A 27,142-nucleotide genomic window follows, 5' to 3' on the forward strand; every position below is an offset into this window, starting at 1 on the left:
CATACATTATTCTAAGAATTTTATAAGTAGTATCCTTTAAGTTAAGTGGTTAAGTCAAAGTCAGACAGCACTAGAACAAAAAGACCATGGGGCGGGGGAGTACAGAACCACAAAAAATTCAGGCTGGGAAAATTAACTCTCTTCCTCTGTCGGTGGACTTCATACACATCAGCCCTCAGTGGCACTATATAAAAAAATGTTCATGACCTATAAGGCAGCACTGTGAAACTATTGCTGTATATGGTTACACAAAAAAAGAGACGCGCACACACAGACAATGCAGGAAATAAATGTCCTCTGAAAGGAATGAAAAAGTAAGCCATTTGTACTTTTAGAAATGAAAAGATTTGACAAAATATTATGCAAAGATAACCACTCGGGGATGAAAAGGGATTTGGCATACGTCTAATTAGCTGTATCAACAGAGACGTGGGCTGGTTTGGGCAAACACGGGCGGTTTCTCAGTGGAAAGTAAACAAGTACGCTGAGGTACTAAACCAATCACATTTGTTCTAACATTGACCTTATAATAATTAAAAATTGATGCTTGCAACATAATACAGCTGTGCAATCATATTTAAACCTAATCATTTCATAGACAGAGGAAAGTTGGACAAAAAGGTCAAAAACACTTTAATTTCATGACAGTAAATTTACTCTTTATTCCCAAAGTGAAAATGTCTAATTTCTAAAAGAGCAAACCAATAATTACTTATTATAAAGCTATTTTAGTCAATACTTAATTTCGCTATATTGATTAGTGTTTAGACATTTAAAACGTACCCTACAGCAAGAATATGTGTTTACAATACTGTTCTCCCTACTGATATTTGTAAGTATTACCAGTATTGATTTGAGACATGTTTCAAAAATGCCAAATTTAATAGTAATCATATAAAGGAAGTTTCAGTCTTTTAAAACTGGAATTTAAATTTAAAATATTTGAATAGTGGTATCCTCAAAGATGTCATTGTACCATGATAATTATTTCTGCCATTATATATGTTAGCAGGTGTTTGATTAGACTGCATTGTAAATTCTACCTCCCCGCAAAACAAACATGAAAGAAGAAAACAAGAATTTTCAACACTACCAATCACAAGGAGAATAAAATGACTTTTGTTTACTGTATGAGTTCCTGATTATAAAGTAACGACTGGGATATGAGCTCCCCCTTAACTTGCACTCAGTGTAACTTGGAGCACTTTGCAATAAAACAAAATGATGCTTCATCAGGATGTGTCTGGGACTACCAAGGCAATTTACAAACTTTCCATCATTAAGTCTGAGAACATCACTGTGAGACAGGCATTAATATAACAGTTCTCTCTTGAGGAGTCAGTGCACTTTGCATAACGCTACTTTATTAACTTCTCCTGGAACTCAGAAAAAAAGCTAAGGTGTCTAACCATGTCCTCTCTCACAGAGACATATACAGAAAAGAGAAAACGTGATGCCACATGATTTACTGCTTTTGTTCAGGTTTTGACTTTGTCTAGGTTTGGGAAGGGAGGGGTTTTTAGGGTGTGTGTGTGTGTGTGTGTGTGTGTGTGTGTGTGTGTGTTTAATACAGAATCTTCCATGTAGCTTAGGTTGGCCTGGAGCTCATTGCATAACTTCGGCTATCCTAGACTTCCCAGCAAGCCTGTCTCCCAGATGCTGGGATTACGAGCATGACCACCAACCATCCCTTGTTTAGCCATGTTTGGAATTCACTTGTACTTCTAACCTGACACTATTCCTGAAGAAAAGTTCAGCTGCTACATTTAATATATTTGGCTTTTATGAATATTTTCACAGGTTTAAATTTTGTAAATATGAAGTCAGAATTAAACATTTAAAGGATAATTAATCCCATTAGTTCCTAAGTAATAGTTGATCGTGAACGTGGAAAAATTAGAGCGTGACGATCATCTTTCTCCTTTATTATAATGTACTAAAACTCGGACAACTTGACTATGCTCCTACACGTTACTCCACTCATTTCTAAGAAAGACTATGATTCTGCACATAGAGAGATGCCTGCAGAGGCAAGTGAAAGACACGTAAGAACCAGGAGTGGGGCTGGAGAGATGGCTCAGTGGTTGAGTGCATTGCCTGCTCTTCCAGGGGTCCTGAGTTCAGTTCCCAGCGACCACATCGTGGCTCACAGCCATCTGTGGTAAGGTCTGGTGCCCTCTTCTGGCCTGCAGGCATACACACAGATAGATTATTGTATACATAACAAATCAATAAATAAATTTAAAAAAAAAAAAAGAACCAGGAGTGCACGGCTACACTAAGGTGCCGGCCACTATTTTAAGAACACTTTGTGTGGATGTACTCAACTTCCGTAAAAACTCCTTGATGGATAAGGAAAATGAGGCTTGGAAACTGAGCTTGCCCCAAATTACAGTTTCTAAGTAGTGCAAACACAGGAAGCCTGCCTCTGGGGTCCATGCTCTCGAGAGTTTTTCTCAAATGCGATTAGTCATTTCCAGCAAGCTTCAGTCCGCACTACAGTCAACCTCCTAGCCCCTAAGGAATTCCTGTCGTTAGAAGATGATCACAGGGAGGCAATGTGATATTGTATATGTAGACCTTGGTATCAGAAGAAGGATTTCTAACAAGTTCCTTCTACTGAAACCATATAAAATGAAAAAGTACAAGCCACCTCCTGAAGCTATGCTGGGAGTGCAATTGATGTCGAGCGCTTAGTACAGGGCCTGGGCACTCAACCAGCCTGTGTTCCGGTCAGATGCGGACAGTTGAAGCCACTTTCAGGACTTCAGTTCAGAATTACCAATGAAGTTAGCCCATTTCAGTGCTGACGACAAACTGAACTGGTCTGTGTTTTTCATTAACTTGATGTCCTTAGCATTATGCATGATCTCATTTAGTCCAAGAACAGCCCTGTAAGTTAAATGTTTAGGCCTCCTTTTACATAAGAGAACAAGCTTTGCAGCTGTAAATAACATAACCTACCTACAGTCATCCACAGAACAGCACAAAGGGGAGCTAAGGAAGTTAGTTACTTGATAAATTCTTCTGAACTTATAAAACTACAGAACCAAAAACTCCTAAAGTTCACCTCTGTCAGCCTTTGGTGTAATTAGAACAAAGCTTTTGCCCGAGAGTAGTTAAGACAGAGAAAATGGAGAAAAAGAAAAAGTATATATTCCCTTGTCCCCCACTCCAGCTAACTGTGCTATTTCTACAGTCAGAACTACCACAGTGCACAGCCCAGATCACCGTCTGGGTTTTACAGGGGACAGTGTTAGCGGAGAAGCACAGGGAGTCTGCACTTGAAGACTGGACCAGGGTGAGTGATTGGGGTTCTTCAGAAAATCAGATCTGTAAATCTCTCCAGGTGAAAATACCCCAACAAGGTCAGAGGTCAGCATCCGGTCACAATCACCCGACCAAGGTCAGAGGTCAGCATCCAGTCACAACCATCCCATAGAGTTTAGAGATCAGCATCTGGCTGCAAACAACTCACAGAGGTCAACGTCTGGCAACAATCACTCCACAGAGGTCAGCGTCTGGCCGCGATCATCCCACCAAGATCAGAGGTCAGACTCCGGCCACAGTCACCCCACCAAGAGTCCAGCCACAATCACCCCACCAAGGTAAGAGGTCAGAGTCCAGCCACAATCACCCCACCAAAGGTCAGAGGTCAGCATCTGGCCGCAGATGCTCCACAGAGGTCAGCTTCTGGCCTATTCATAGAAATGGACTGGAAAGGAGAAAATGCATTAGTTTTGATTCCCTCTTCCCCAATATGTGACCTACTGCAATTCCCTAAACCAGAAGTATCTCTTGCTGAATTAGGACACTAGGGCTTCTTTCCCTCTCTCAATGCAAAATACATATTTTGTCATGTGCATAATAGTCTCCTCTATGTGTTCAGACCATCATTTCCCCATATCACTCCAAAAATGTCATTCAGAACTGATGTAATGTCCACATCAATGCAAATAAGTTATGAGCAAGAGAATACAATTCTTTCCTCCCCAGGAGCATGTAAGCCAGTATGGACAGAAAGACTAGTCCAAGTAAATCACATGCCAATAATAAGGGTTCTGTTTCTCTGGGTATAGAAAGTATTGAGAAACGCCCCTTGATCCTGATGTCACATTAAACATTACTGACAGTCCATAATTACAGCGGAGTCTTTTTTTAACTTTTTTTTCTTTATTTATTTATTTATTAAAGATTTCTGTCTCTTCCCCCCAGCCACCTCCCCTTTCCCTTCCCCTCCCCCAGTCAAGTCCCCCTCCCTCGTCAGCCCAAAGAGTAATCAGGGTTCCCTGCCCTGTGGGAAGTCCGAGGACCACCCACCTCCATCCAGGTCTAGTAAGGTGAGCAGACACGAAACTGCCTAGGCTCCCACGAAACCAATAGGTACAGTAGGATCAAAAACCTATTGCCATTGTTCTTAAGGTCTCAGTAGTCCTCATTGTCTGCTATGTTCAGCAGGTCCGGTTTTAACCCAGGCTTTTTCAGACCCAGGCCAGCTGGCCTTGGTGAGTTCCCGATAGAACATCCCCATTGTCTCAGTGTGTGGGTGCACCCCTCGCGGTCCTGAGTTCCTTGCTCGTGCTCTCTCTCCTTCTGCTCCTGATTTGGACCTTGAGATTTCAGTCCGGTTCTCCAATTTGGGTCTCTGTCTCTGTCTCCTTTCATCTTCTTGAAGTTTGCAGACAAATGGATGGAAATAGAAAACACTATCCTGAGTGAGGTAAGCCAGATCCAAAAAGAGGAACATGGGATGTACTCACTCATATTTGGTTTCTAGCCATAAATAAAGGACATTGAGCCTATAATTCGGGTTCTTAGAGAAGCTAAATAAGGAGAACCCAAAGAAAAACATATAGGCATCCTCCTGAATACAGCAGAGTCTTGTAGTAATGACCACACGAGAGCAGGCATTTCTCTTATGTACCCAAACACTGACAAGATGGAAGCATCTACAGCAATTCCCTGCCCATGCAAAGCACTCCATCAGGCTGGTTGAGGGGATGGTTGCTGGAATCTATTTCCTCTTCCAGCCTCAGAGGAGGAAGTAGAAATGTTTGGGCCCACATTAGTGACGTGGTGAGAGGAAAAAGGAAGTTGATTAGGGACAAGTACAGAAGAGAACTGAGGAGGAAAACAGCAGAGGAAGACCCACTGTGTCCCGGTCCGGTGTGCTTTGACAGAGGCCGGAAAACAGGGTGTGCTAACTCCTGCATTCGGAATTCCCGGGGCCTTGCTGTTCCCATCCATTTCCACACAGACTACTCCCAAGTTAACCCACCTGCCATTCAACCTGGCTTCGGGCCGGTCTCAGTTCCACCTCGGTAACTCACGTAGCCTACTAAGACAAAATATTCTTCCCCACAACTGCCGCTATCTTGTCTCTCCACCGCCGCACTGCCAGTATGGAAACCGTTGTTAGATGTGAGCCATCATGATCCACTAACATTTTAGAGTGAGCTGCAATTCATATTAACAATTAAAAAACTGATGGTTTATCTTACATCTTCTCCACATCACTGTTCCGATGGAGGCTTCACCTTATCCAGCATCCAGATACCCAGAGACTGGAATGTTCTGGTAGAAGCTCCACCCCAAGCTCCCTCACCTGGGAGTTGCCTCAATCCAGACTCCATCCCCGAGAAAGCCCACCAAACAATGACCCCTCCCCAGAGATGCTCAAGACCATTCCCACAGGGTATTTAAACTGCCACCCCCCAGAGCAAATACGTGGTTTTCCACTATTCCTTTCCTGTCTCATCTGGCGGGGAAGGAGGGGCTAAAAGGGCATCTAGGAGCGTTGATATCCATTAAACCAGGGCTTTATCTAACTCAGTTTGATTTGGTCTGACTTTTGTTATTGCGTCGGCAGACAGGCTTATTGGGGTGCAGAAACTTCACAGTCACATTCAGAAATCAGAATATTTTTCAAAAGCCCCATACTTGCCACCCTAGAAGGAAACCATGGAGGGGGAATTCCTCACCTGGAAAGTGAGATCGACTGGCGGCTGCACTTTTTCTAAGGACTGGCCTTGCCTCTGGGGCTCTACAAGACAAACACCAGGAGAGGCTTCCATCTGGGCACCTTGGCAGCACTTCAACCTACGTTTCTAAAATCAAACTTCACCAAGAACTGGTTTCTGCTGACCTGGTTTTTAAGGGCACGCTCGCTTTCTCCAGTTCCAACAATGAATCGCCTTGCTTTAACTTTTGCCCACCCTCACCACATCTGATTAAACATCAAATGAAATCTACTTTCTTCTTCAGCACTTTTTCTGCCCCTCTGCAGCCTGTTTCCCCATAATATGAGATCGACTTTGGTTCTGTCCCACGCATACCTCCCTCCCTACAGCACCATGGTTGTTCCCAACAATCCATTACCTGGCACATTCCTGCTGGTTTGCCAAAAACTCTGGGCTTGGCTTGTCCATTTTATCACAAGTATTCTGAGTCTCCCTTGCAGTCTAAGACCATGCAAACAAACAGCAGTCTGCCTTCTGACTCCCTGGGCTCCGCCAAGCCAGCTCTAACCCTCTGTATGTTACTGCCTTCATCCTGACATCTCCTTTTCCCATAATGCATTCTGCTTTTTCCCGAAATTCCATCCCCTACAGAGAGAGACATCAGCTCACATGAAAAACAATTATCATTCTAGGTTATTAATAAATTAGTGTTCAATCACAAAAATAAATTCATGCCAATAATTTGGAAGTTTCTAGTTAAAACCATTTACATCCCAAGTATAAACTAAAAGTTAAATATTTAATATATCAAGCTGTAAAAAATGACAGGTTTTGGTTCGTGAAAAAATTGTCATCATTGTTCCTAAGAGATCAAAACTGTATACTTCAAGGCTGTATGATAACAGAGAGGAGGAAGTATTTTTAATTTCTCACTGACAATGGAGTGGACCCTTCTTCGCTGTGTGCTATGTCCTTATCTTGCTTTTGTTCCTATTAAGTCTTGTCTGTATGAAATCCACTTTGATCTTGGGAGCTCTGCTACTTGGTCAGTCTTCCTTAGCTTCCATCCAGTGTTCAGAGACACAGGGTTCATCAGGGATTTTCAAATAAGATTAAGCAAGCAAGAATAAAAATACCATTTTTCTTATTCTGTCCCAAAATTGCTGCTTGACCTAGTAAGTCAGGGATTTTTTATTTTATTTTTAAGATTTTTTTATTTACATATTTTATATAGACGGGTACTTTGTCTACATGTATATCTGCACACCAGAAGATGGCATCAGACAGTTGTGAGCTGCCATGTGGGTGATAGAGATTGAACTCAAGACCTTCAGAAGAGCATTAAGTGCTCGTTACAACTGAGCCACCTCTTTGGCCAGTTTGAGGGTTTTTAATTGAGAGTTTTAATTGTTTTCTTCATATATTATATTCTGATTATAGTTTCCTTCCTTCAGATCCTCCCTACCTCCATCCTCACCAACCCAAATCTATGCCCTTTCTTCTATCTTTCATTAGAAAACAAAAATACATCTAAATAAATAAAAAAGAAAGCAATAATAACATAAAATAAAAATAAGAAAACAATAGGGTAAAACAAACTAATAAAACATGAAAAAAGAGCCAACGGGAAAAAAAAAACACAGTAAAACACATATGGACACAGACACCCACACTCCCCACACAGAACATAAAATCATGTAGACAAAGACACCCACACTCCCCACACACAGAACATAAAACACAAAACCAGAAACTACCATATATAAGCAAAGGGCCTGTATCTATGAAAGAAAAATGCCCAGACAAAGAGTTATGGGGAAGGGGACCTCCAAAAATACCACAGAATTCATTTTGCCTTGGCCATCTACTGCTGAGCATAGGTTTTGACATTAAGTGTAGTTTGTTTTCCCAGTGAGACTACCTTGGAGAGAACTATTTTTTCATTTGCAAGTGGTTATCAATTAGAAATAGTTTCTGAATTAGGAATGGGGGCTTGTATCCACTTCCCCTGTCAGTGCTGGGACACACCTGGCTTAGATCTGTACGGGCCCTGCATATGCTGCCACAATCAATGTGAGTTCGTATGTGTATCAGTCATGTTGTGTCCAGAAGGCACTATTTCCTTGGAATCTTCCATCCTATAAAATGTAAAACAAGAAGAAGGGAGGAAGAGAAGGAAGGGAGGGAGGGAGGGAAGGGAGGAGGGAAGAAAAGAAAGAAAGAGAAAAAAGGAAAAAAAGAAAGAGAAAGGAAGGAAAGAAAGAAAAAAATAGAGAAATAAGTCAAGAAGTAATCATGAGCTGAGCTTAATAGCAACAAAAGTAAGACCACTTACTACAGAATATGAGAAATTCACTTAATTACCCATCAAAAAGTAAAGAATTGGGCACTGAAGAAATGGCTTAGCAGGTAAGAACATATATTGCTCTTACTGAGGAACTGTGCCAGCCCCCACACTGAGTGGCTTACAAATGCCTGTCTGATGCCCTCTTTTGCCCTCACACAAACCCCTGCTCACAACCACACTCAGATATACACAACAAACAATTTTTAAAAACAAATAAATTGAGAGGGAAGAGTGGGGGACAATTGACAGTGATAACAAAAGACAACTCTACAATCATCTCCCTCTGCACAAATAAAATTTTTGTGCCCTTAACAGTGCATTCCTAACATCTTAATGTACAAACAAAATACATGAAATGTTCTGTGAAATTGTACTGCTTATCAGCTTGCTCTCTGACTCATGGTCGGCTGCATTTCTTAGAGAGTCCAGGCATATCCACACTGGCCTGAGCCCTTTCACGTCAGTAAGAAATCAAGACAACTCCTCAAAAACATGCCTATTCTGAGACACACACAATTTCTTTATTGAGGCATCTCCTAGCAAATAACTTTGGGCTGCATGAAGTTGACAGTTAGGGTGAGTCAGGCTATTCCACACCTTGTCAACTTGACCCAAAAACGCATCACTGTTAAACTATAATCATTTCTTTCTTGCTTGTCCCTAAGATCTTATATTAATAAGAAAAAATACAATACAGTAGAACTTTTAATTTCAAAATCTCATTATTCATTTGTTACTCTTAAAGACATGGCTTTGACAAATCTCAGAAGTAGAATGTCTTAGTGAGTACAGCCTATATCTCTTAGCAATCTGTTCCTGGTGTTTTTCTTTGACTTTGTTCATTCTCTTGATCAAAACTTTAGCATATTCTTTGATCTCCTTATTGTTCTTATTGCATTGTTTCTTCAGAGCAAGACACTAACATTGTGTTATAGGGTATGAAGAGCAACAAAACAGTGGAACTTCTATGCTTTAGTGTGTTTATGCTTATTACCTACTTTGTTTAAGGGTTTTCTGACAACATATTGGTAGACATCATCTTTAGAGAGACTGCTAGCTCTTTTGAGCCCTTACTGCCAAGGTACCATAGTATATGTCAGTCCAGGAATATCCTTTTCCCCCACCCCTTTTTAAAGTAACCAAGTTGAGAACACTCAGATTGACATCTACAACACATTCCCAAACAAAATTGTGGTTCCTCTCTCCTTTTCTCCTTGGTCTATAACAAGAACATCAACAACAAGCACACTCAGAGGTTGGTCCACACCTTGCTTCACGGGAAAATCTTGTCATTCCTGCCACCGATTCACACCACATGACTTCTCACCCTGAGCATCAGCAGTTACTTCTGCAGCTGTGCACTTCTCATAGAAAATCATCCACATCAATGAATTTCTGACAGCTGGTGGCTGGGAAGATGTTCAGTTTCATCTAGACAAGGAGGTACTTTTAAAAGTCCCATGATCTTTAAAGTTTCCAGTATCTTAAAAGATCAACATATCTTCAAAATTCCCAGTGTCACTTACATTTGGAATACTAAGAAAACAAAAGTGCATTAATTATGTCTTATTCCTAAAGAGAAGAATCAGGACCAGGACCAGATCATGGGAACTATCAGATCAAAGCAAAACCAGATGCAGCAGAGTAAATATCTCAGTGCCCAGTGTCTAGAACTCATGATCAGAAAGAGCTCCAGATGGCTTGAACAGTCCCATCTCTTCAACCCCAGTATCTGGAGTACACAAAACTTGTCCCAGGCTTACATTGATGCTACTTCAAGCCCATTACTGGCCTTGGTAGACGTCTCACAGTACTGGCATCTTCAATATACTGGGGTCTCCACTGCAACTGAGGCTTCACCTTCACAAAGGCCTTTCAGGATCTTCTGTAAGGATCCAGTCTTTACAAAAAGTGAAGCCTTGGATTCTCTTCATGATTCCTTCGATCCTGAAGCTTTTACACCTTCAAAAGCATGAGAATAACTCTTACTCATCTCCTTGAAATCCTTGGATCAGACTGTGTGCTAAACCTATTGTCCTTATGAAATACAGATTTTGTTCACCTCAGTGATGCTGATCTCTTGCTAATCACAGCTGATTTTCAACCATTCTGCTCATCAATCATTGTCCCAGTGAAACACAGAAGGTCTCATGAAAGTGGTGCTATTTTCTTGTTAAACATAGTTAATTTTTCAGGTCCGGTTGACCAACACTGCAGACTCTCTTTTGTTAAAGTTTATTCTATTTTTAAATTGTGCATGTGTGAGAGAAAGAATGTGAGTTTATGTGCATGTGGCTGAAGGTACATTACAAAAGGGGGTGTTGATACCTTGGATGCTGTGAGGTATCTAACTTAAGTTCTGGAACCAAAGTTGGTTCTTTTCCAAAATAAACAAGTTCTCTTAAGCACTGAGCCATCTTTCCATCTCAACTACCGATTCTTCATCCAAATACAACATGAACAGCCATGATAGCAATTTTGCTTCACTGTGAAACTTCTAAAGCCTAAACCCCATTGTTTGCATATTCCTCAACGTCTTTATTTTCTAAACTCCCATAAGACAGCTTCCAAAGTTAGGAGTGTACTCTCTGGTTTTTCTACTACAAAGATTCAAATGATTCTACAATCTTTAGAATAAACAATATGGTTAGGTCCCTCAGAGAAATATACATTCTTGGTACCAATTTCTACAGTAGTTGCTTTTCTGTAGCTGTGATAAAATACTATGACCAAGAGCAACTTAAGAAAGAAAGGATACATTTTGGCGTATGGCCCCAGAGGTTAAGCTTTATTTTGGTGGGGATGGAAGGCTTGCAGCAGTCAGGGAAAGCAAGATGGCAGGAGCAAGAAGCTGACTGACCACATTTTCATCCATACACAGTAAACAGAGAGATGAGAACAGGAAGTAAGTAGAAAACCACAAAGCCTGCTCCTCGTGACACACTTCCTCCAGGAAAGCTTTGCCTCCTAAATCCTCCCTAACCTCTCCAGCAGCCTATTGGGGACACTTGTCATTCAAATCTCCCAACATTCAAATCTCAAAACACTTATTGTTGTTGCTACCAGCTATAAGAATTATTGCTTGGTTTTTTTATATTATTTACATTTTATTTTATGTATTATGTATACTTAATGTGGAACACTGTAAGACCCAGAACAAAAGAAAAAACAAGGATTCCATAATGGGAAGGGGGTCACCTTGAGCATTTCGCTTAAGCTAATTCAGCCATATGTACTTCATCTAAAAATGTGGGGCAACAATCATGCCACACGTACAGTGTTTGGGGAGTAGTTGAATAGGACTAAAAAAGGAAGTAGAATTTTTAGCACTGACATAGGAATAAATAAAATTTTGAAAATGCTGGTTCAAAAAATATACAGGAATTTCGAGTTTCTCTGCTTTTTTTCTTAACAATGTTGCCATCTGCAGCTTATACTTGAGCTCATACTCAAAAACTCATTTGACTGTTTAGCTTGTGCAGGTTTGCTGAGCCAGAGACCAGACTCCAGCTCTGGCCCAAGCTTCTGTGCTCTATTGCTCCATGACACGCCAGTCATTCCAATTAACAGTCATAATGGGCAACGTGGGAAAGGAGGGAATTATCTTCCTAACCACACTCTTTGGGAATTATAAGTAGAAAACACGTTATTACTAAAATTTGGCTGGTACATTGAACCTGGCGCATAAAGAAAAGCCATGGGACTTTAAATGAAGAGAATGATTCAGACCCTAGGTATAGATGCATCCACTAAAAATAAGTCCTTACAAAAAGTGCTGTAATGAAGATATGTTTCACTTCTGGGCATACTCCAGTCATTTTAGCTGGAAACACAGTTATTCTGTATACTTAGTATGTTTTTATTTTTCTTAGCTGTACAGTGTTAAGCAGGCAATAATCTACATGAGGACCTTCTCTAATCCAGAGAGTCTGCCCTTCCTTTCCTTCTCCTTCCCTCTTTCCTTTCTTCCTTCTGTGACAAATATGTGTAGATAATAAACTGTTCTAACTGGTTTATTTCTGCTTTACACAACTGGAGTCATTTGAGAAGAGGAGCCTCGGTTAAGAAAATGCCCCCACCAGACTGGCCTGTGTGCTAGCCTGTGGTACATTCACTGTGTGGTGTTACCCTTGGGCTGATAGTCCCGGGAGCTATAAGAAGATTGTCTGACCAAGCCATGATATGCAAGTCAGTAAGCAGCTCTCCTCTGTGACGCATCCTGCCTGTTTGAACTCTTGCCCTGATTTCCTTCCATGGTGAACTGATGTGGAACTGTAAGTGAAATAAACCCTTTCCTTCCCAAGTTGCTTTTGCTCACAGTGTTTCATCTCAACAATAATTAAGTCTAAACGAAACAAAACATTCACTATGCAAATGCTGAAGGTACAAAAATGCCTCTTGCCACGAAACAGATAACCTAGTGGAAAAGTACTCAAAAACCTGCTGGAGTAGCTCAGTGGATAAGAGCACTGCATGCTCTTCCAAAGGTCCTGAGTTCAATTCCCAGCAATCACATGGTGTCTGTAAAGAGATATGGTGTCCTCTTGAGGAAGCAACCTGGTCAGTGTAGAGGTCTGTCCTGTCCCTTTGAAGGACAAGCCCATCCACTCCCTTTCCCTCTCCATCCCATCTCCACCCCACCCCTGAGGCAAGCAGATCTTCCTTCTGCTTCTGGCCTGAGTTACTTTCCTTTTCAGTGTCTCTCCGAAAAAGGTAGCTGCTGCCATGGCTCCTCTCCCTTCCCCTCTTCTCCCCTCCCCTCCCCCCCTCCTCCTTCTCTTCTTCTTCTTCTTCTTCTTCTTCTTCTTCTTCTTCTTCTTCTTCTTCTTCTTCTTCTTCTTCTTTTTCTTCTTCTTCTTCTTCTTCTTCTTCTTCTTCTTCTTCTTCTTTCTCTCTCTCTCTCTCTCTCTCTCTCTCTCTCTCTCTCTCTCTCTCCCTCCCTCTCTGCCCTCTCCCTTCTCCCCTTCCCCCCTTTCTCCTCCATAACCCACTAAATAACTCACTCTGCATGGCATGCCTGTCTGTCTCTCACCCACTGGGGCTACGGCTCCTCATGGGACTGGCTGCCCCCCCCCCGTCTCTCACCTGCTCCACAGCTCCATGCCAGGGACCCCACTGCCTTCATGGCCTACCATGGTCTCATGGCCCGATGCCCACTGTTGCCACTCGGGGACCTATAGCATTTCTGCTGCTGTGCCCCTTGGGGAACCACAGCATTTTATTTAAACTATTACAGTAAGTCATCCTTATCAACTTAGACCATGAAACCCAAAATAGACAAGTTCAACAGAACCACAATATAAGGGCTGCCCAAGCATGTTTGCATTGCTAGGGCTTAGACTTCATTTTTCAATTTTATGTAGCTCAGTGGTAGCATGTTTGAATAGAACTTTCTAGGCTCAGTCCTGGTAGTGGAATGACTAGAACCTGGTGTGCCACCACCACCCCAGCACTTGTTTTCAGTACTCCATCTCCTGCAGCCGATGCTGTTCAGAAGATTCTCTGCAAACTCTGCAATGTGGAATCTGAGTGGTGGAAATAGGTCACTGGCAGTGGGCCTTTGAATGACATTCTCAACATGTGATTCCTATATCAACAGTCATCTCCTACTCCACCAGCACAGGACATCCACTGCACATACTGGGCTACCATGAAATGAACTGTGCCACCATGTCTTTTACACAATGCAATGATAGATAGAATTCTCTGTAATGGTATATTATTTGTTTTTGATAAAAAAAAAAAATATCACTCCCAAACCAGAAAAACTAAACAGCCAAGCCACTAAAGAAGTCTTACCTCCACCAAGGCTGAGAGACTGCAAACAAGCAGATTAAGCATCTCTCTCCTGCCATTTTATATTCCTTCTAGTGTTAAGATTAAATGTTTGTGACTCCCTAAGACTGGGATTAAAAGTGTGAGCCATCACCACCTGGATTTGTTTCTTCATTGATCTTATGTAGCCCAGGGTGGCCTTGAACTCACAGAGATCCATCTGACTCCATCTCTCAAATCCTGGGATTAAAGGTGTGTGTCAACATTGCCTGATCTCTAGTGGCTTTAACTTTGCCTCTGGTCTTCAGGCAACATTTATGTATCAAAATACAAATAATATACCACTATAATTCTCTGAAAATGAAAGCCAAAATATTTCATTACTCAAGTTGTTTCTGTCAAGTTTTTTGTTGTTGTTTTTGTTTTACTTTTATTGGGTTTCTGTGGATTTTACTTCACGCATTCCGATTCCACTTACCGCTCCCTCCCCTTGTATCTGCCCACTGCCCTTGTAACCTCCCCCCATCTAAACCAAATTTCAAAGAAAAATCAAAAACAAGCAAAACAGAGAAAGCAAACAAAACAAAAACAAGAACAAAAATGAAAGAATCTTGTTGTAAACGCTGTACTGTCACACAGTTTACCACTTGGTCCATTCATCTTTTATTGTAAGTGTTCATTGCTCTACCTTACTGGTTTGACTCGAGGTCTCTGGTTTCTGGTACAAAATAAATAATGGATTCTCACTGGGGCTTCACTTGGGTATCCTGTTGTTGTCCTGTTCCGTGAAGATCCTACAGTTTGGGATCTGTAGGTTTGCCCCTTCACAAGCTCCAACACTTCATAGATATATGGATGTTGGGTGGACCAACCAAGAGAGGGAAGAAGGACTGTAGGAGCCAGAGGGGTCAAGGGTACCACAAGAAAACACACAACCTCTTGAATTTTGCATGCAAATGGATGGAAATAGAAGACACTTTACTGAGTGAGATAACCCAGACCCAAAAGATGAACATGGTATGTACTCACTCATAAGTGGATTCTAGCCATAAACAAAGGACATTGAGCCTATAGTTCATGATCTTAGAGAAGCTAAATAAGGTGAACCCAAAGAAAAACATATATTTATCCTCCTGGATATTGGAAGTAGACAAGATCGCCGGGCAAAAGTTAGGAGCACGGGGGTGGGGGAGTTGTGGGGAAGGAGAGATGGGGAGAGAGAAGGGAGAAGGGGAGGATTGGGGGAGAGCTTGGGGGAATGGGATGGTTGGGATGAAGAAAGTATGGATATGGGAGCAGGGAAGAAGATATCTTAACTAAAGGAGCCATTTTAGGGTTGCCAAGAGACTTGGTTCTAAAGGGGTTCCCAGGTGTCCAAGGGGATTTCCCCCAACTTGGTCCTTGGGCAGCAGAGAAGAGGGAGCCTGAACTGACCTTCTCCCATAGCCACACTGATGAATATTTTGCATATCACCATAGAACCTTCATCTGGCGATGGATGGAGATAGAGACAGAGACCCACATTGGAGCACTGGACTGAGCTCCCAAGGTCCAGATGAAGAGCAGAAAGAAAGAGAACATGAGCAATGAAGTCAGGACCGCGAGGGGTGTGTCCACCCACGGAGACAGTGTGACTGATCTAATGGGATCTCACCAAGGCCAGTTGGACTGTGTCTGAATGAGCATGTGATCAAACTGGACTCTCTGAATGTGGCTGACAATGAGGGCAGAATGAGAATGACACCGGGTTTTGATTCTACTGCATGTACTGGCTTGTGGGAGCCTAGTCTGCTTGGATACACACCTTCCTAGACCTGGATGGAGGGGGGAAGGGCCTTTGACTTCCCACCGGGCAGGGCACCCTGACTTCTCTTAGGACTGGAGAGGGAGGAGGAGGGGGAGTGAAAAGGGGGGATGGGAAGAGGCGGAAATTTTTTAATAAAAAAAAGAAACAAATGCAAAAAAAAATAAATAAACTGCCATGTAATTAAAAAAAGAAAGAAAACACACAACCAACTAAGCTGGGCTCATAAGGGCTCACAGAAACTGAACTGACATCCAGGGAGCCTGCACGGAACTCACTGAGGCCCTCTGCATATATGTTACAGTTGTGTATCTTGACCTTCCTGTGGGAGTCCTAACAGTGAGAGCAGTGATTGTGTCTGACTTCGTTGCCTGATTTGGGGACCCATTCCTCCTACTGAATTGCCTCACCCAGCCTCAATAGAAGAGGAGGAGTCTAGTCTCCTCTAGGTAGCATGGCTGATATCCATGGGAGGCCCACCTGTATCTGAAGAGAAACAATGGAGGAGGAGTGGATGGGGCACGAGGACAGAGAGGAACTGGGAAGAGGGGAGGGAGGGGAAACGTTGATTAGGATGTAAAAATAAAAAATAAATAATCACGAAAGGAAGAAAGGAGGGAGGGAGAAAGGGAAGGAAGAGGAGAGTAAAAGGAAGGAAGGAAGGAAGGAAGGAAGGAAGGAAGGAAGGAAGGAAGGAAGGAAGGAAGGAAGGAAGGAAGGAAGGAAGGAGAAAGAAAGAGGGGGAGGGAGAAAGGAAGGAAAGTCAGCACCACTTTAGCAGGCATTGGTTCAAAACTTCCAGAGTCTGACCAAGCAGTTGATTTTCCTTGCATATTTAACATGGTAAAACGTTGGGGAAAGATCTCCATGTGACAGTTGAATGAAGCTTTAGGCATAGCTACATCCAAAATCCCTTGCAAAAAAAAAAAAACTGTGACATTTATAACAAAAATGAGTTCTGTCAACTGATAAGCAGACTTGGGGCCAAAGCCTAAAAAGGAAGAGTGTGCAATAAGCATAAGGATAGAGTCTGTCAATGGAAGATGCAAAGTACATGGAACTTCTTTCATAAGGATGGGTTCTAGTCACCAAGAAACAAAGCTCAGAGCTCAGGATTGGGGGAATTGGGGGGTTTCAGGTGAAGGCTGGCTCCAAGAATAGCAGAAAGATCACCAGGCAGTTCATCTATGCCTTCTGGGTAAAAAGGCACAGTTTTCTTCCCTTGAAGATAACAGGCTTGTGCTTCACCATTCTGGTTCCGCCGATGCTTTCTCTAAGCTGTGCCTCCTACAATGTCCTCATCTTGTAAGGATTGAAGCACTATTAGTAAGATGGCATCCTAAGGAACTGGGGGTTGAGACCAGCACACTCTGACAGAGGTCAAGAGCTAAGCAAGGAGAAGAGAGAGACTTTCTCGCATGCAGCTGTACACTGTACAGGTCCTCGCGTGCAGCTGTGCACTGTACAGATCCTCGCGTGCAGCTGTGCAATGTGTAGATTCTCACGTGTGGCTGTGCACTGTAAAGATCCTCATGTACAGCTGCCTACTGTACAGGTCCTCACATGTAGCTGTGCACTATACAGGTCCTGGCATGCAGCATGCACTGTATAAATCCTCGTGTGCAGTTGTGCACTGTACAGGTCCTTACATGCAGCTGTGCATTGTACAGGTTCTATGACCCATTATTCACAGCTGTGCTCATGAATGTATGTATTTTCACAAATGTATGCATTCTAGAAAGCTTTTCTGAATAAAGCTACCTAGAAGGATAACCTTTCCTGGTATTTCTATCAGGGACTATGTAAGCCAGCAGCAGCTAGCCTGCTGCAGGATGCTCAAGCTCAGCATCCTCTTATCTGATTCCCACCTCCAGACAAGGAGCAGCATCTCTTCACATCTCCCTTCACACCATCTTCCCACAAGCAGCAATTCATGACAAATAGTTAACTGGGAAGGAAGTCCGCAAAGATCCTCTGTCCACACAGAGCACACAGCAGAGGCAGCATGAGGCAGGGCTAGGGATGGAGTTGCTGCTTCTGCTGACCTAGGTACAAGTCCTGATCTAGCACTATGTAACAACAGGCTTTCAACACCTGCATACCTAAGATTCTTCACCTATAAGATAAAAATGATAACTACACCTACTTTGGGGGGATGATAAGAACTAAAGTATGTAAATAAGTATTCAATACACACTTTCACTTAGATACAGATTTCAGATTCCTCCTTCAACTCCTTCTCCCTAAATCAGGGATAGAGATGAGGGCTATCCTGGAAATCACAAGATCACAGGTGCAGATGAGCTGAGACCCACTTCCACCATGTGAATGTCAAATACTTGGCAGAGCTTTTTGCACTGGGATGATCATCTAGATAAATAAACATATCAGTTAAATAATAATAAAACGCACTCATATTTATGTTGCCATTGTTCCTTCCTCAATGCTTGTTCTTTGAGAAAAAGGACTTCTTGATGTATCATGTGGTGAAAAACTCCTGCTTTGCTCTTTAAAGAGACATCATGGTGATGGCTGCATAATGAGCTGATAAACTTTTAAACACTTTAAAATGGTTAAAACAATCAATTTAGTGTTATATGTACTTTACAGAATTATTCTTAATGACTGCAGAGGATCTTTTCTGAAAAGAAAGTTACGTTGCTAAACATAGTTGTTCTGTTTCATTGTTTTGGATAAACAGCTTTTTCTTAACTATGATGCTCAGATCCTAGCACATGACAAACATTCAATAAAAGTAAGCTCACTTTCACGATAGTTTATTACCACACTTGCCTCTGATGGGGACCAATCACAAAGAACAACCCCTATAATTCCTATTACTGGGCTCCTCTAAGGAGGAAGGCATCTCCAAACCTTGTCATGATTCATGTACTAATTGTGTAAAAGCTTCCATCCACCAAGACCTCTTGAGGATTTGGGCTCTGTTAGAATAAACCTTAATGCCATGGAATAGACATATCTAAGTAAATGTGTGAAGATATTATAGGAAGTCTGCCATCTACTCTCCAGTTTGGATGGAGATGTGCAACTGCTCCAAAAGAAGATAGCTTCTATGACATCCCTCCTGATTTCATATGAGTCATTATAAAGCAATTCTGTGGGGGCTGAGTGTTAGTAGGATTTTAACCCAGAAGAAAGCCATGATAAGCTCCAAAGAATGAAAAACATAACCCATAATCTTACATTAATGCAATCATGATTTTATGTTAAAATATCTCATTTCTATTCACCTTTTCATCAGTCTCCTTGAATTTAACTATGTTTTAAATTAGGCTATTCTTGATTGTGCACATTTAAATAAACCATGACATGGTCCCAGGAACTTGGCAGGAACACCAGTGACTTTACATCTGGCATCACACACCAGCTGCGTGTTGATGGAATGAAAGCTTTTCTGTTTCTTTACCTTGCTTCATTAGTGAGTATGTGGTGATGCATGCATCACCACATGTGTGCAGGCTCTGCTCTCCATATGGAGACTCACACAGCAATGCCACAGAACCCAGACATCACTGACTGTCAGGGTGAACTTTCAGAAAAACAATGTGATTTGTACTGAAATATTTTTATCTGTAAATGGATATATGGGGGGTGGACTATAAAGCTACATGATTAATAGATATAGGTAAAACCTGTTGCAGAATTTCCTGGTAAAGAAATAACTTCAGCTGTCACAGATGAACATATGTACAGTATGGTACCCATCTTCAAGTCATCATACAGTAAAAAGCCAATAACTTCCTTGCCAAATCCATGTCCAACACATTTTCTATTTAGTTTTTGACAACTATACTACTTACTGGGAAAATATCTGTGCTGTGAGCTTTATATTTATCTAATTAGAGAGATCGTCATGTTTTCCTCACTCCTATCATAATCCTCTGCCTTACATGAATTTCATAAATTTAGATGACATCTCTTCACATAAGTTATCCGTTGCTGTGTAACAAGTTGTCCAAAATGGAGAGATTTAAACAAAGATAATAATTACTATATCATGGCTCAAAAATATCAGGAAGTCAGGTGTGGTTTTTCTAGAAAGTTAAGATTTAAGTGCTCTCATCAGGTCATCCATGTAATGTATGACCTCATCAGTATAATGCCATGGTCGTGGTCATCCAAAGATTTGATGGTGGCTGCAGAATCAGCTTCCAAGATGGCTTCCTCATTTGATTGGAAAGCTGATTCTAGCTATTTTCTAAAGAAGTTTCTATCTTTTCCTTGAAAACCCTGAAGAATGTGTTTTGAGCACCATCACATAAAGTCTTAGTTGTAACCAAAGGCCAAAGGATGAAATCACAGATACAGATACACAAATTTAGAACTGCACAGAATGCAAAATTTTAGGAACCTATGGTTTTTAAAAATGCCCTTAGTGACAACAAGGCAATAGGATGCCATGCCTGCACCCTAAGGAAGAACAGAGAATGAGTACGCTATGCCAGACAAAGAAAGTCTGCAATCAAGTAAAGTATACTTAGGATTTTTCAATTTTCCTTTAAATTTTAACGTGTGTGAAATCCATGCCCACTAATGCAATAATAGCAAGTCTGTAATGGGAGTAAGCACCTGCTCCCTGGTTGCGTTGAGGAGTGCTTGACAGGAGGGAATTCATATCTGGTTCTATAAATCCGGCCAAAATACTCTGGGTAGGAAGACCATAAGCTCTAGCGGGGAGCCGCTGCTTTGGTGTAGCTAACTGTATGTGATGTGGTTGTCAAATTCTTCTAAATCTGTTTATAGATTATACCCATAGATCATTGCTGCTTCCAGTTTGGGTCAGAGGTTTACTTTCACAGGGAACAGCAGTTACTACAAAACCTCATAACTGATCAAAGTTCTAATAATAAATAACTATTGAAAGCCGGGTCCTAAAAGGGACACCTGTATCACTGTCTGCAAGGAAACATCATGGAAGAGGGAGCAAAATGCACATAAAATCTAGCAGAGGGATGAGCATTGGGTACACTTTCTTCCAGGTTCTTGAATTCTTGAACATTCAGCATAAGATGAATGCAACACTAGATCCATTCTTTTATGGTCTCGGAGAGAAAGAGGGTCATGATGGTATACCTCTCCCTGAGAATATAAGTGCAGTTAATGATTTCCAGGGGAGGAATAGATGTTTTCTATGGTGATGTAGCTGGTGATGAGATGTCCGTGGTCCTGTAAATAATTCCTCACCCATGTTTCTGTAAGCAACCCTAGTTAAACTCAGAACTTCATGAGAAAGGGTGTGAGAGTTAAGGATAGGAAAAGAAGATGAGGGGAGGGGAGGGGAAGGGAGGAAAGAAGAGGAGATGAGAGGGGGGAAGAGAGGAAAAAGGAGAGGAGAGGAGGAGAGGATAGAGGAAGGAGGGGAGGAGAAAAGAGGGCAAGAGAGGAGAGAAGAGTATAGAGGAGAGGAGAATAGGAGAGAGGAGGGGAAAAGAGGGGAGGGAAGGGAAGGAGAGGAAAGAGACTGACTACATAATACTTCTCCCTTTCATCTGGCTCTTACATTCCCTTTACCCTTCTCTTCAATGATGTGCGTTGATGTTAGAGCAGATGATAAGGAAGGAGTGAAGGGAAAGAAGAAAGAGATGTGGAGGGTGTGCCCTTTTTGTTCCGACTCCTGTGATAACAGACCCTGAGAAAAGCAACCTAATAAAGCAAGGCTGTATTTGGCTCACAATTCCATGTTACGGCCCATCATTGCAAGCAAACCAATGTGGCAGGTACTTGAAGCAACTTAGACTGAAGTACATTGCATACAGGGTCAAAAGCAGAAGTCAATGAATTCATACATTCATGCCTATGTTCAGATCACCTTCTTCACTCTTACACAGTTCTAAATCCCTTTCCTGGAGATTGATGCCACACCAAATAGCCAGGTGTTTCTACCATAATCAAACAAGATAATCTCTCATAGACAAGTCCATGGGCAAACTCTCTACCCAGCACTGGGACTTTATCATCAGTTTGTGGAGAACAACCAATAGTCTTGAAAACAGCCTGGATTGTTTGGGGGTTCCTGTGGGAGCACTTTGGCCAACATCTTAAATAGATGTAACCCAAGTCCTGTGGAAGCCTCATTTGGTGACCAGAGATGGTCAGTGCTGATAACAAGTCATTGAACATGAAGAAGTCAAGCTGGTGTCTCCACGGACCTTCACCCCTATGTGCGAACATCTTTGGTACAGGATGGTACTCTGCATACTACCAAAGGAAAAATGTAATCCCCAACCCAACGACAAACTCTTTGATCTACAAGAGTGTTTTGCCTGCAAGTTATACTAGGGCAATGGTGGGATAAAACTCTGGGAATTATCAACAAATATCTTATTTGACTTAAGACTCACTCATTGAGATGGAACCATACCTGACACTCTTTAGGTGACCAAAAACCTGAAACAAGATAAACCAGGGACATAGGGGAAAGCTAAATACTACTTATCTTCTTTGAAAAGTAGCAATAAATTAACACTTAATGACATTCTAACATTTTGCTATGTTCATTGATCAGGGCCTTGTTCAGCCATCAACAGAAAAGCTTTCTCCTGAAACAACTGGGAACAAATACAGAAACCCAAAGCCAGTCATTAACATTAAGCCCTAAATGGTTTGTCCCCATCAATTTTTTTCCCTCAGGGTTTAAGAAGCCTCAGAGAAGAGAAGGCCAAAAGGGTGTAAGAGCCAGAGGGGATGGAGGACACCAAAAAGACAAGGCCCTCTAAATCAACGTGATCGATGCACATAAGAACTCACTCAAGACCAAGGTGCACAGAGCATGCAGGTGTCTGCAACAAATGGGGTCCTAGAGCTGAGAAGAGAAATGGACACATACCCCTGTCCTTAACCCACTTGCAAATGTAAATTTAGTTTACTACAAGGGAGTCTCTCTGAGGAAACACACTATCTGCACACCCGGCACTGGATGGCCAGCAGAAAAGGAGCATCTTTGGTGGTTCCTTGTCTCAAAATGTCATGTCAAGGCTTTTCCTGTTTTAGTGTTTGTTTGCTTGCTTGCTTGCTTGCTTGATTGATTGATTGATTGATTGATTGACTGATTATCTTATTATTTTTATTTACAAATTATTTGTTTATTTATTTTACATCCCAGCCAAAGTTCCCCCTCCCTCCTCTCCTCCCAGTCCCTCTCTGTACCTTTCCTATGCACCCTCATCCACACCTCCTTCATTTCTCTTCAAAAAAAGGCAAGCCTCCCATGAATATCAACAAAATACAGCATCTCAAGTTGAGCTAGGACTACCCTCCTCTTGTATTAAAGCTTGGCAAGGCAACCCAGTATTAGGAATAGTGTCCCAAAGGCCAGAAAAAGAGTTAAACATAGCCTCTGTTCCCACTGTTAGGAGTGCTATAAGAAGATCAAGCAACACAACTGTCCCATATACGCAGAGGGCCTAGGTCTATCCCATGCAGGCTCCCTGGTTGTCAATTTGAACTTTGTGAGTTCCTATGAGCCTCAGTTAGTGGATTCTGTGAATTGTCTTATGATGTCTTAACCCTGCTGGTGCCTACAATCCTTTCTCTCTCTCTTCAGCAGAATTCCCTGAGCTCAGCCTAATGTTTGGGTCTCTGGTCTCTGATTCCATCAGTTGCTAGATGAAGACTCTCTGATGACAATTGGGCTAAGTACCAATCTATGAGTATAGAAAATACCATTATGCATCATTACTCTTACGTCTGGAACTCAAACAAATGTTGAGGATATGGCCACTAAAGTTAGATGAGCAGAGACAACTTTATTCCATCACAGTGGGATATCAGAATTTCTAGCTAGTTAGGGCCAGAGGCAGGTTGGGTTCTGACACCATGACCCTGAACAGAGGGAGTAGTTTTTTTTTTTTTTTTAAACAAAATCCACCAAGGCAGTCAGAGGTGATATTAAAAAGAACTTTATAATTTGAGGTTAAGGCTTGAATGATGGTAAATTCGATGAATTTACAATTTGTGGTAATATTTTGCAATTAGTAATACAGTTTGTTATAACAAGGTGTTTGTACAGGCTTAAGAGGGGACTCATAAAGGTTTGTCTATACAAGTCTGTGGTTATCTTAACATAGCTCTTGACACAGCTGGGTTTTGTCTTAATCTCTAACCAATTGTTCTTTTCATAACAACAGAGAATATGGGGCAAGGGTCATGCAACAGAAAAAGTGGGGGTAGGTGGCTAATGGTTTTTTAATTATTGTAGACTACATTTCCCCCTGGAGTCTGTAACAAAATCAAACCTTTGATTCATCATCTGTATATAAATCTTTATATATTGGGTTTTTAAGGGTTTGGATATTTACACGTGAGCGTTGTGAGCAAAGAACAACGAGTTTCACTGAAGAAATGCAGTCTCTCATAAATCTAATCAGCACATTAATCACACATGGACCAGCCATTAAGAGTGTCAAAAGAATAAGCAACGGTCCAGCAACAGAGGACCATAGAGTTGTTAGGCAAGGGGTTTATGGAACTTTATGGAACCAGGAAGACGATTTTGTTCTCACTCTCTCTCTCTTTAGAGGAGGCTTGCTTTAAGTTCTTGAATAGTGTTTCTAACAACGAGTAGGTGGTTGAGCATAAATACAATAGGATTCCCACAAGGCAGCTTATAGCCCCCCTTTAAGGTGGTTTGAGATGTAAGGGGTGATCCATGTCTTGATTCCTGTCAATCTTAACAGCAGCTGAAGTAGTCAGGATTATCCAAACGAGGTCATCTGGCTTTTGTCTATGTGGCTTGGCAGGTGGCAACTCGTAAATGTGTCTCGGGAACAGAAAAATACTGTCCTGGACTGTCTGGAGAGCACGCAGACTTAAGAAACTTATTGCCCATCTGTATGTATAGGGCAGAATGGTCTAGAAAGATGATAAAATGAGATGGCAGGACCTCTTTTCTTAGAAAAGTAAGCACATATGGAGACACTGTGGCGTCATATAACCAAGGAACAATAGGATGCCAGGATTGAACATACAGACAAATTAAGATATAAAATCTGAACATTGTATTATGTGAATAAAACTGCAGCAGCTTTGGCCTGAGAAATTTTCTTGGGCACTCTGACCATTAAGAGTTAATAATACACTGTTTGGGTCATTGCACTATGCACAGGCTGTCTTGGAAATTTGGTTTTTGTCTAGTGTCCTTGAAATTCCAGAGCTGCATCCTAAGAATAGGCTGTCATGAGCCTCTAGATTCTTAAAAATTGTATTATGGAGTTAATAAGTAAGAATGATCAAAAATGATAACTCTTTATCAATAATATTAAAACATGAGGAAAACTTATTGGAAATAACAACTCTGTTCTGTCATGGTTTTTAATAATGACTGAAAGATTAGTAAAAGGAAGTTAAACAAATGTCCAAAAACAAAAATTATATAATCTATGTTTTGGAACAACATAAATGTATCCCTGCTTACTAAATTCTATATAAACAAAGAAGCACTCTGGCTGCCTGTCAGTCAGGCTCCATGAATCTCCCGACCACCATTGTCTGGCTCCCTCCCTCCCTCACCAACTCCTTACATCCCCAGCTGAGACCTGCATCTCTGCCAGGGATGTACTTCCTCTCTGTGCATCACTCCTAAAGCAAAGCTAAGAAGGGTCCCATGTTGGATTCCTCCCATCACTGCTCTTGTATCCACCCAGCTTCAGATCCTGCCCTCATCCGGCACTGAACTCAGGTACGTATTTATAACCAAGATGGCCGTGGTCCTGTTGAGATGGCTTCCTAGAAATATCTATAGGAAACTGTCATTGAAATTTCCAAGTGACCAATATGCGATTGCAAAATAGGGTAAGTGCCTTTGTACTTACTTTGCTGAACTTCCTTTGTTGACCTAATTTTAAAAGACACTTGAGCCATATTCTGTTTGTCATACAGACCAATACTACATAATATAAATGGAAATGACACAAAGGCTTGAAAATCAAAGGTGGTGATTGGCAGTGCCTGTCCTGAAAGCTGTCTACAACATTCTTCTGCTGTTGATGCAGGGCTCTAGGATGTTGCTCAGAATAGCCCTAAAAATGAGCACAAGCCTTTCAATCCAGGTTTAGCTTACTACACCTAGTTTACAGAATTATTTTTACTTCACCTTTCTTTCTTTTTCATCAGCCTTTAATAATAATTTTTCTTTTTATTTTATTGAAAATAGATTTTTATATATTTATTTATTTATTTATTATGTATACAATATTCTGTTTGTGTGTATGCCTGCAAGCCAGAAGAGGACACCAGACCTCATAACAGATGACTGCTGGAAAATGAACTCAGGACCTTTGGAAGAGCAGGCAATGCTCTTAACCTCTGAGCCATCTCTCCAGCCCCTTGAAAACAGATTTTTATACAATATTTTCTGATTATGGTTTCCCATCCCCCCTACTCCTCCCAGTTCCTCTCCACTCAACATACAGATCTACATCCTTTATGTCTCTTGTTAGAAAATAAACAGGTATCTAAGGAATAATAATAAAATCAAATATAAGAAGAAAATCCAAAACAAGCAAATCAGAATATGACAAAACGATCAAATGAAAAACAGCCAAAGGAAAGGCATAAGAAACTGAGAAGCATCTGTAAGGCAAAAAATACGGTCAACAAGACAACATGGCAGCCTACAGTAGGAGAAAATATCTTCATCAACCCCATATCTGACAGAGGACTGATCTACAAAATATGCAAAGCACTCAAGACACTAGATATCAAAATACTGAATAATCCAATTTAAAAATGGGGTACAGATCTAAACAGAATTCTCAACAGAGGAATCTCAAATGACTGAAAGACAGTTAAGGAAATGTACAACATCCTTAACCTTCAAGGAAATGCAAATCAAGACAACTCTGAGATACGATCTTACACCATTTAGAATGGCTAAGATCAAAAACAACAAAGATGACTTATGCTGGAGATGATGCAGAGTAAGGGGAGACTCCTCCATTGCTGTTGGAAGTGCAAACTTGTATGGGCACTTTGGAAATCGGTATGGCAGTTTCTCAGAAAATAGGGAATCAATCTACTTCAAGACCCATCAATACCACTCTTTGGCATATACCCAAAGGATGCACATTCACACCACAAGGACATTTGTTTAACAATGCTCATAGTAGCAATATTCATAATAACCAGAACCTGCAAACAATCTAGATACCACTCAACCAAAGAAGAGACAGAGAAAATGTGGTACATTTACACAATGGAGTACTACTCAGCAGTGAAAAAATGATGACATCTTGAAAT

This window comes from Alexandromys fortis, unplaced genomic scaffold (assembly GCF_014885135.2).
Source record: "Alexandromys fortis isolate MF-2015 unplaced genomic scaffold, M_Fortis_MF-2015_v1.1 scaffold_47, whole genome shotgun sequence".
Taxonomy (NCBI): domain Eukaryota; kingdom Metazoa; phylum Chordata; class Mammalia; order Rodentia; family Cricetidae; genus Alexandromys; species Alexandromys fortis.